The following is a 7,055-nucleotide window of genomic DNA, read 5'->3' as shown; positions in this document are numbered from 1 at the left end:
ACTGTATAACAAGCATTAGTTCACGAAATTGATAAATGTTACTTTATTAATATCCATAAACTGTAAAAAATATAATTTCGTGAGTCAACGCTTCTACAAACACTAACGTATATAGGCGTTTGAAAGAACGGTCACAAAATGTATATGATTTTGTTTTTAAACTACACTTTTTAATTTAGTAAATTGACGACTGTATCCATTTTAGTATTAAGCTACGAAATAAATATTTTATATAAAGTAAATATCGTTTTAATAATTTAAAAGGTCACATTGGTTCTTGATGTTGGAAGATCATTTCTAAAAACTTCATTTTGAGTAATTATTTATGTTCATCGCTGGTCTCATTTGCTCTGAAAATGAAAAGTAATATAAATATCGGAAGGACGTCCAATTTATAAAAAATATATTTAATTACTAAATCGTCTATTTCCTCAGGCATTTAACATCCAAGACGTATCATAACGTCACAGTGAAATATCATTAACTGTCCCAAGGGTTTGAAACGTCATATTACAACTAAACATTAAAATCAGGGCTCAACCCTTAGATTATGCGACGTCATTGTTTCTCTATTGTAAAATTTCTAAAGTTACTTCTAGATAAAATATTAAATGTTATAAAATTAAACTATATTTCGGAAATTATCGAGGTTTTTTGTATTTTAATTTACTCCCGAAGTTTCTAACATAAATTATTATATAAAATGTTTATTATGGAACTGTATACGGTTTAGAAGTGCTTTATTAGATATCTGCCTACCTCTTTAATGACAATCGTTAATATAAAGTAAACCAATTTATCACCGGTTTAGGGTATATAACTTCAATGATAGGTCCTTTGTATGTACAAGGGAGGCAGTAATCAGGGCATCTCTCTCGACGCTTCTTGCAACTGGATACTCCGAGAATGCAACACAAAATGTGGAATATGCAGATGAAGATCTTCGTGTATAGCATGGCGGTCACTAAACAAAGAAAATAGGATTTAAATTTACGATTTATATTAGATATCAAAATCTACAATATAAAAATGAATCGCTGAATGTCCTGCTAAGCGCAAATCTCGAGAACGGCTGAACCAATTCCGCTAATTCTTTTTTTATAATATTCCTTGAAGCACGAGGATGGTCGTTAAGTAGAGAAAATCTGTAAAAATTGCCTGAAAAAATCTAAAGACAACACTTTTCTATATTCGCATACAAAATTTCGTAATAATACTTAAGTCAATTTGAACTTCAATACCATACCCTAAAGTTTAAGTGTTAGTGGAGGGGTTCCGGGAAGGCAAAACAATTGAGTGACGTTAGTATCGTATAAATATTAAGGTCAATATATCGACTGTTAGGCGGTAGGAAGTTCGCCGGGTCAGCTAGTTAATTATACAAATATCAATTTATTGTCAACATCAACCCGAACCAGGCCAGCGTGGTGGACTAAGGCCTAAACCCCCTTAGAACTAAAGGAGGTACTACTTCAGCACATAGACTTTCCCGCCATTATACCCACCACTACAACTCCTGTAAACCAGGATCAGCAGGGGCACGCATTTTATGACATTGAGCGATGAAGCTCGGCAAATCCTTGCTGAGCCGTGGGACAATACTATAATAGTGATGAGATTAAACGTCTGGGATGTTTAAGTTTTCTTTTGAATTGGATTTGAAATAGAAAGGGACGTTACATTACAATAATATAATTACCTTCTTTATCATTAACTTTCGGTCGGTAAGTTCTGGGCGGTGAGATTGGCGAGGGCGCTGATCATTGCGCCCATACTTGAGATCAAACATAGTTATTAAGATGTGGAGCATAACCAGCACAAACTCGTTGATTACAGGCATTGTTGCACCTATAGAGAATTATTAATTATAATTATTGATCACAAAAATAGCGCCGATAGCCTAGTTGGGTGTGGAACGGACTGTCGAGACGAATGTCCGCAGGTTCAAATCCCAAGGGCACCCAACTCTGACTTTTCTTAAATCATGTGTGTATCTTTGTGAATTTATCGTTCGCTTTAACGATGAAGGAAAACATGGTGAGGAAACCTGAACATCTGAGAAGTTCTCTATAGGAATTTCGAAGGTGTATGTCTACTAATCCGCACTAGGCCAGCGTGGTGGACTAAGGCCTAATCCCTCTCAATAGTAGAGGAGGCCCGTGCTCAGCAGTGGGACAGTATATAATACACGGCTGATATTATTATTTACTATATTGATCACATATAGACATGAAACATTAATAAAATTTTATTAAATTAAACTATTTTTCGGACTTTATCGCGGTTTTAATATTTTACTTAAGTGTCAAATAGTTTAATAGGGTACCGGACTCATTTTTGTTCTTTACTATTATCAAATATTTACATAATATAAATTATAACACTGAAAGAATTATTAAAATCTGGTAAAAAATCAACAAGTTATAAGACTTTGAATTTCAGTAGAAAGGGTAATTTACAAGAAACAGAAAAGAGACGAATTACGCACATATGACGTCATCGGGAATTACGACGCGTGCTAAAGAAAGAGATGAAACGATATCCCCACATCGCGCCCACTTCTGTACATTACAATATTTTAAATATGAATTGCTCGCTCATTTTTTAACCAATTTTTATGCAGTTTTCGCAGCAGTGCTTCTTTTTCGTATTATTAAAAATTACATATAGAATAATGTACAAAATCAAGCATAGGCCGGTCCCCTATTTAAACGTCTAAGATTCGCGTAAACTTAAGAAATGTTTGGTATTTAATGGTGAAAGGTTTGAAGAGTTTAATGTACAAAATAAAAAACAAAAACGTTTTTGGTATTAGCTGTATGATATAAATCAAACATTTTATACAATATAAATAATACTGCCTCGGTGGCGTAATTGTACTGCATTCGCGATAAGGCAGCTCTCTGAGGTCCTGGGTTCGAATCCCAGGTCGGGTAGAGTGATATTTGGGATTTTCTGCTCAGTATTAGCCCGGATCTGCAATTTGTACCTGATATGGCGATAGGCTCGCCCGCTATTATCGAACTGAATACTCATGGCGAAAAGTGGATATACCAGACCTTTGCAGACCCCTTTGAAAATAAAAGGCGTGAGTGTATGTATGTACTTTCAAATACGCGGTAAATGGGCTCAGTCGAAGTACCTTCCTTATTTCTTCGTTTCGCATTTAGGGCTATTCTCGTGACAGTCGATGTAGGTGTGCCTGGTGCAGGCCAGGCACGACTCCAAATACGACAGCATTAAACTCACTACCAAGACGAGGAGCTCTTGCAGATAGATCCTGTCCATCTCCAACTGGCCACTGGATCTGTGGATAATAAACAGTAGAAACACCAACCATCGCCTTAAATTACAAAGTTTAGTTTGCTATTCCACTACGCTTGTCATACTGAGACATATACTTAGGTAATAAATCTCATATCCATAATAGTAGAAAGTTAGATACGGTCACTCAGTCACGGCCGGCTTGAAGTTTGCAACGAGTTATGACAAAGCTATGCTACTGGGGATTAGTAGATGGTGACAGATGCAGAGAGTGGGTGTTATGACTTATAACTAACATCAAACCAATCCACACAGCGGCCGTACTGTGCGTTGTTTGCAGTATCCTCATAAGCGGAACAATACAGCGTTGTACAGCTGCTCCATGACAGCAGCAAAAAAATCCTCAACATTATATGAAGTAAGTCAACATAACTATGATACAAACGAAATTATTTGTTGCACGGCGGCTTGTCGGGATCGCAAACGATGCGTTTGGTACCACAGCCGACCGCTTCGAGCACCCACACCGCCACCAGCCAGAGAATCAGCGCCACGTGACACCACGCTCCTTTCATGCCTTCATCCTACAAAAAACTTGACTGAATGGCGAATGTATTACTACAAATTTAAATAAAGAAGTATGAAAATGAAATATGAGTGTGGAACATTTACGTTTTTTGTTCTACATGATATTATTTATCTCGTTCGCCGGTAAGCCCATTTTCGTAGCTGATCCATCAATAATTTATATCGGTAAAGTCGGTCCTAAGGCAAATGCCCTTATGGCTTATATCAAGCTGTGTTAAGACAAAGCTGTAGCTAGAGTAATTAGGGTTAATTAGGATGCTCCAAGCCGACATTAATAAACTGCATACTATGAATTGGGGCTTTTATAAAATTCCATCCTGGTATCCTTGCTTGTCGTAAGAGGCAACTAATTTGGGCCATCGAAGGTCTGTAAAGCCGGTGACCCCAAAACAACCGTTGCCCCTTCAGTCTGAGCGGTAGTGGTAGACTGCACTTTCGCAAAAAAAGGCATAGGAAATCTGTTCGAAGCCATTATCACAAGCCATGGCCCAAACTCTTCACAGATACCAATATTTCTATGGTATTATTACCTCGAGGCACGTTCATTTTAAAAGTATATGAAAAACAAAGCTTACAGTAAACTATTCACGCGGTTCAAACATACAGTCTTCGGCCATTGGGTTTCGCTTCCATCCTGCAAACAAAAAAGGATTGATTTGTATCATTCCACCAAAACTAAACTACTTTTACTATGAAACTTTATACAGATATTTACAAAAAGGGGTGGAATTTGACCCAAACCAATGCTTTTTTGTTTGAAATCATTGAAAAAGTACCGTTAAAAAATAAAAAAAAACACGTTTTTTTCTACATATTATTGTAATTTTAGACTATTGTACATAGATGATATTGATTTCCTTCGAAAATAGTTTTATAGTTGATAAGTTTGGAATAAACCCATTTTTTATGCAACAGCCAACACCCAAAGGATAAAAAGATTCAGTAGACTTAGCGGTAATACTTAATCTATTTAAAATTTACTCGGTATTTTTATGTTTCCTTGTTACCGTTATTAAATGTTTAAATAAATTTTATGGCTTGTCATCACTAAATGCATTACGAAGTCGATCCCCAGCGGATGCGCTGTCACACTGTACATCAACATTTTGAAAAATTGCCAGTTTTTCACACTGATTCTCCCAATGCCAAACATAAGCTTCAAGGTCTTTTGTAAGCCCAAGGAACCAATTAATTTTATTCCCCATAGGAGGAGTCTCATTAGTCCGGAATCCCTCGGGCGTAGTAGCCTCTCATCAAAGTTGTTATGAGATACACTTGGATATTCAATGTCAACATCCACGATGGGATAGTTACATTTCTTTCTTGTTATTGTTGATTTTAAATGTGCGTATAATTTCCCGTGATAGGAATTTTTTCCAAGGGACTTTCTCAAATGGCATTTTAAGGACGCTGAGTTTTACTTATAATTTCTACGGCTTGTATAGACCAGTCTTCAGTGATGTCATGAAGCATTTGATTATTCCCATGCTTGTCTTCAACTATGAATGATTGTTTAGCATGGAGATATGATAGAAAAGTTGTAATCAAAATTTTAGAAGCTTGATAGCATGTATTCCTAGTATTTCCACAAAGGAATCATATCTGTAACCCTTACTTCTAATAAAGGACCGCGATATTTTCCTTAGCGTGCTGTTTTATATATTAAATCAACTGTTTAGACGGTCGACCGTTGCAGCTATACACAGCTAGGAACTATTTGATCCTAAAACTCTTCAATCTTACTACAGCTTTAGTATTTGGTGTTTATCTGTTCCCTGAAGATCAGTTTCTGTAAGGTCCCCTGCGGCACGGTGCTCTGCCGGCGCACGGGATGTTCTTCTTGCAAGCAGAGACTCCCAAGATGAACATCGAGATAAGAGCAAGCAGAACGATGCACAAGCGGTTCATGGCGTACTTTCCCATTTCTTGTATCTGGAACAAGACGAAATACTTCTTTCGAGGTTATCTGAGATTCATCTAGACTTCATAATTAAATTGGAACTACAAGACTCCATCGAACTTCGATGAAAACTAATTATAGAACATTTAAACTATTCCACCAGCTTGATTAGAGGCTTTGTTCACAGTATTTCATAATTTGGCTGTTTAAAATAGTAATATATTTTTTTAAATTGACTCTAAGCAGAAAGATTTATAAGGCGTTCGTTTGATACGTCATCTTACACTCCGATATCAACAAATGTTACTAACCTTCTTTGTTCACTTGGTGCAAGGAGCTGGCGACCTGCAGGCTATGTAGACCTTCTTAGTGCATGCGTTGACGAGACCCAGTAAGAACAGTACAGCGGCCAGTAGCACCAACAGGGTATTTTGGACCACATCCATTATTCACGCCACCATGGCTTCTGCAAGATCGTATTAGACCTACCTCGAAAATTGATTCATAAATGCCCTACGAGATGGCGTTGATCCTAAATCTGCTTAGCTTTGGTTTGGGTCAGATTTTGAAAAAAAATACAAAAATGTAGCATATTTACATTAATTGCTATTTAAACGGAACTGTACGAGTTACTTACATGGATTCCTTATTTTTTTGGTTTAGCGGAATTTTACTGAAAATTTTGTGGGATGTCGGTTGACGGCACCGGAATTTTGAGTGATGTGTCAAATAGAATAGAATTGAAACGATGACAGATTATTTGTGGCCAGTAATTACGATCAAAGAAGTTGAAGAATTACGACTAGCTACTTACGACTTTGATAAAACTTCTTTACTTATCCTTAACATTGCAAAATGCAACTAGAATAGAGATCACGTAAAATTATGCAAATTTTGAATTTATTTTCATTTTAGTTGCAGAGAATTAAGATAAGTTATTATAACCATCCGTCAAGTAAATGTCAAAGCCTCGAGGAGTCTAGCTCTGGCAAATATGTTAATCCACATACAGTGTTGCTTGATCAGGGAACCCACCAAGGACCATTTCCACACCCCACACGCTACCGTTACACCAAGATGGCGATAACTTATTAGCTTCCACTAAAAAATACAAACAGCGCAACAACATAGTTGTATTATGTTCGTAAATAGCACCGGCACTCGTGAGCATTTTATTACGTCTGGTAATGCGTACTAAGCCATAACCTGTATGTTCACGCGGCGACTTTATGGGGTAAGATAGAGAACAAATGTTTTCTCAATGTAATTTAATTTTTAGTATTTATCTAATAATACGTATCAT

General features: G+C 36.7%; 1 long non-coding RNA gene across 1 annotated transcript; it reads right to left on the bottom strand.

The window, feature by feature from the left end:
- Window positions 1-252: 252 nt before the first annotated feature.
- On the bottom strand, window positions 253-6,499 carry LOC115454379. The gene is made up of 9 exons (XR_005112375.1): window positions 6,390-6,499; window positions 6,064-6,218; window positions 5,596-5,784; window positions 4,428-4,486; window positions 3,710-3,848; window positions 3,143-3,307; window positions 1,700-1,848; window positions 804-964; window positions 253-350 (listed from the first exon to the last, which is right to left on the bottom strand). It is a non-coding gene; the product is annotated as an uncharacterized LOC115454379 (long non-coding RNA).
- Window positions 6,500-7,055: the final 556 nt, after the last annotated feature.

The sequence above is a fragment of the Manduca sexta genome, chromosome 3 (genome assembly GCF_014839805.1).
Source record: "Manduca sexta isolate Smith_Timp_Sample1 chromosome 3, JHU_Msex_v1.0, whole genome shotgun sequence".
Taxonomy (NCBI): domain Eukaryota; kingdom Metazoa; phylum Arthropoda; class Insecta; order Lepidoptera; family Sphingidae; genus Manduca; species Manduca sexta.
Note: the sequence above shows the minus strand (reverse complement) of the source record. Positions and strands in the feature narration are given on the sequence as shown.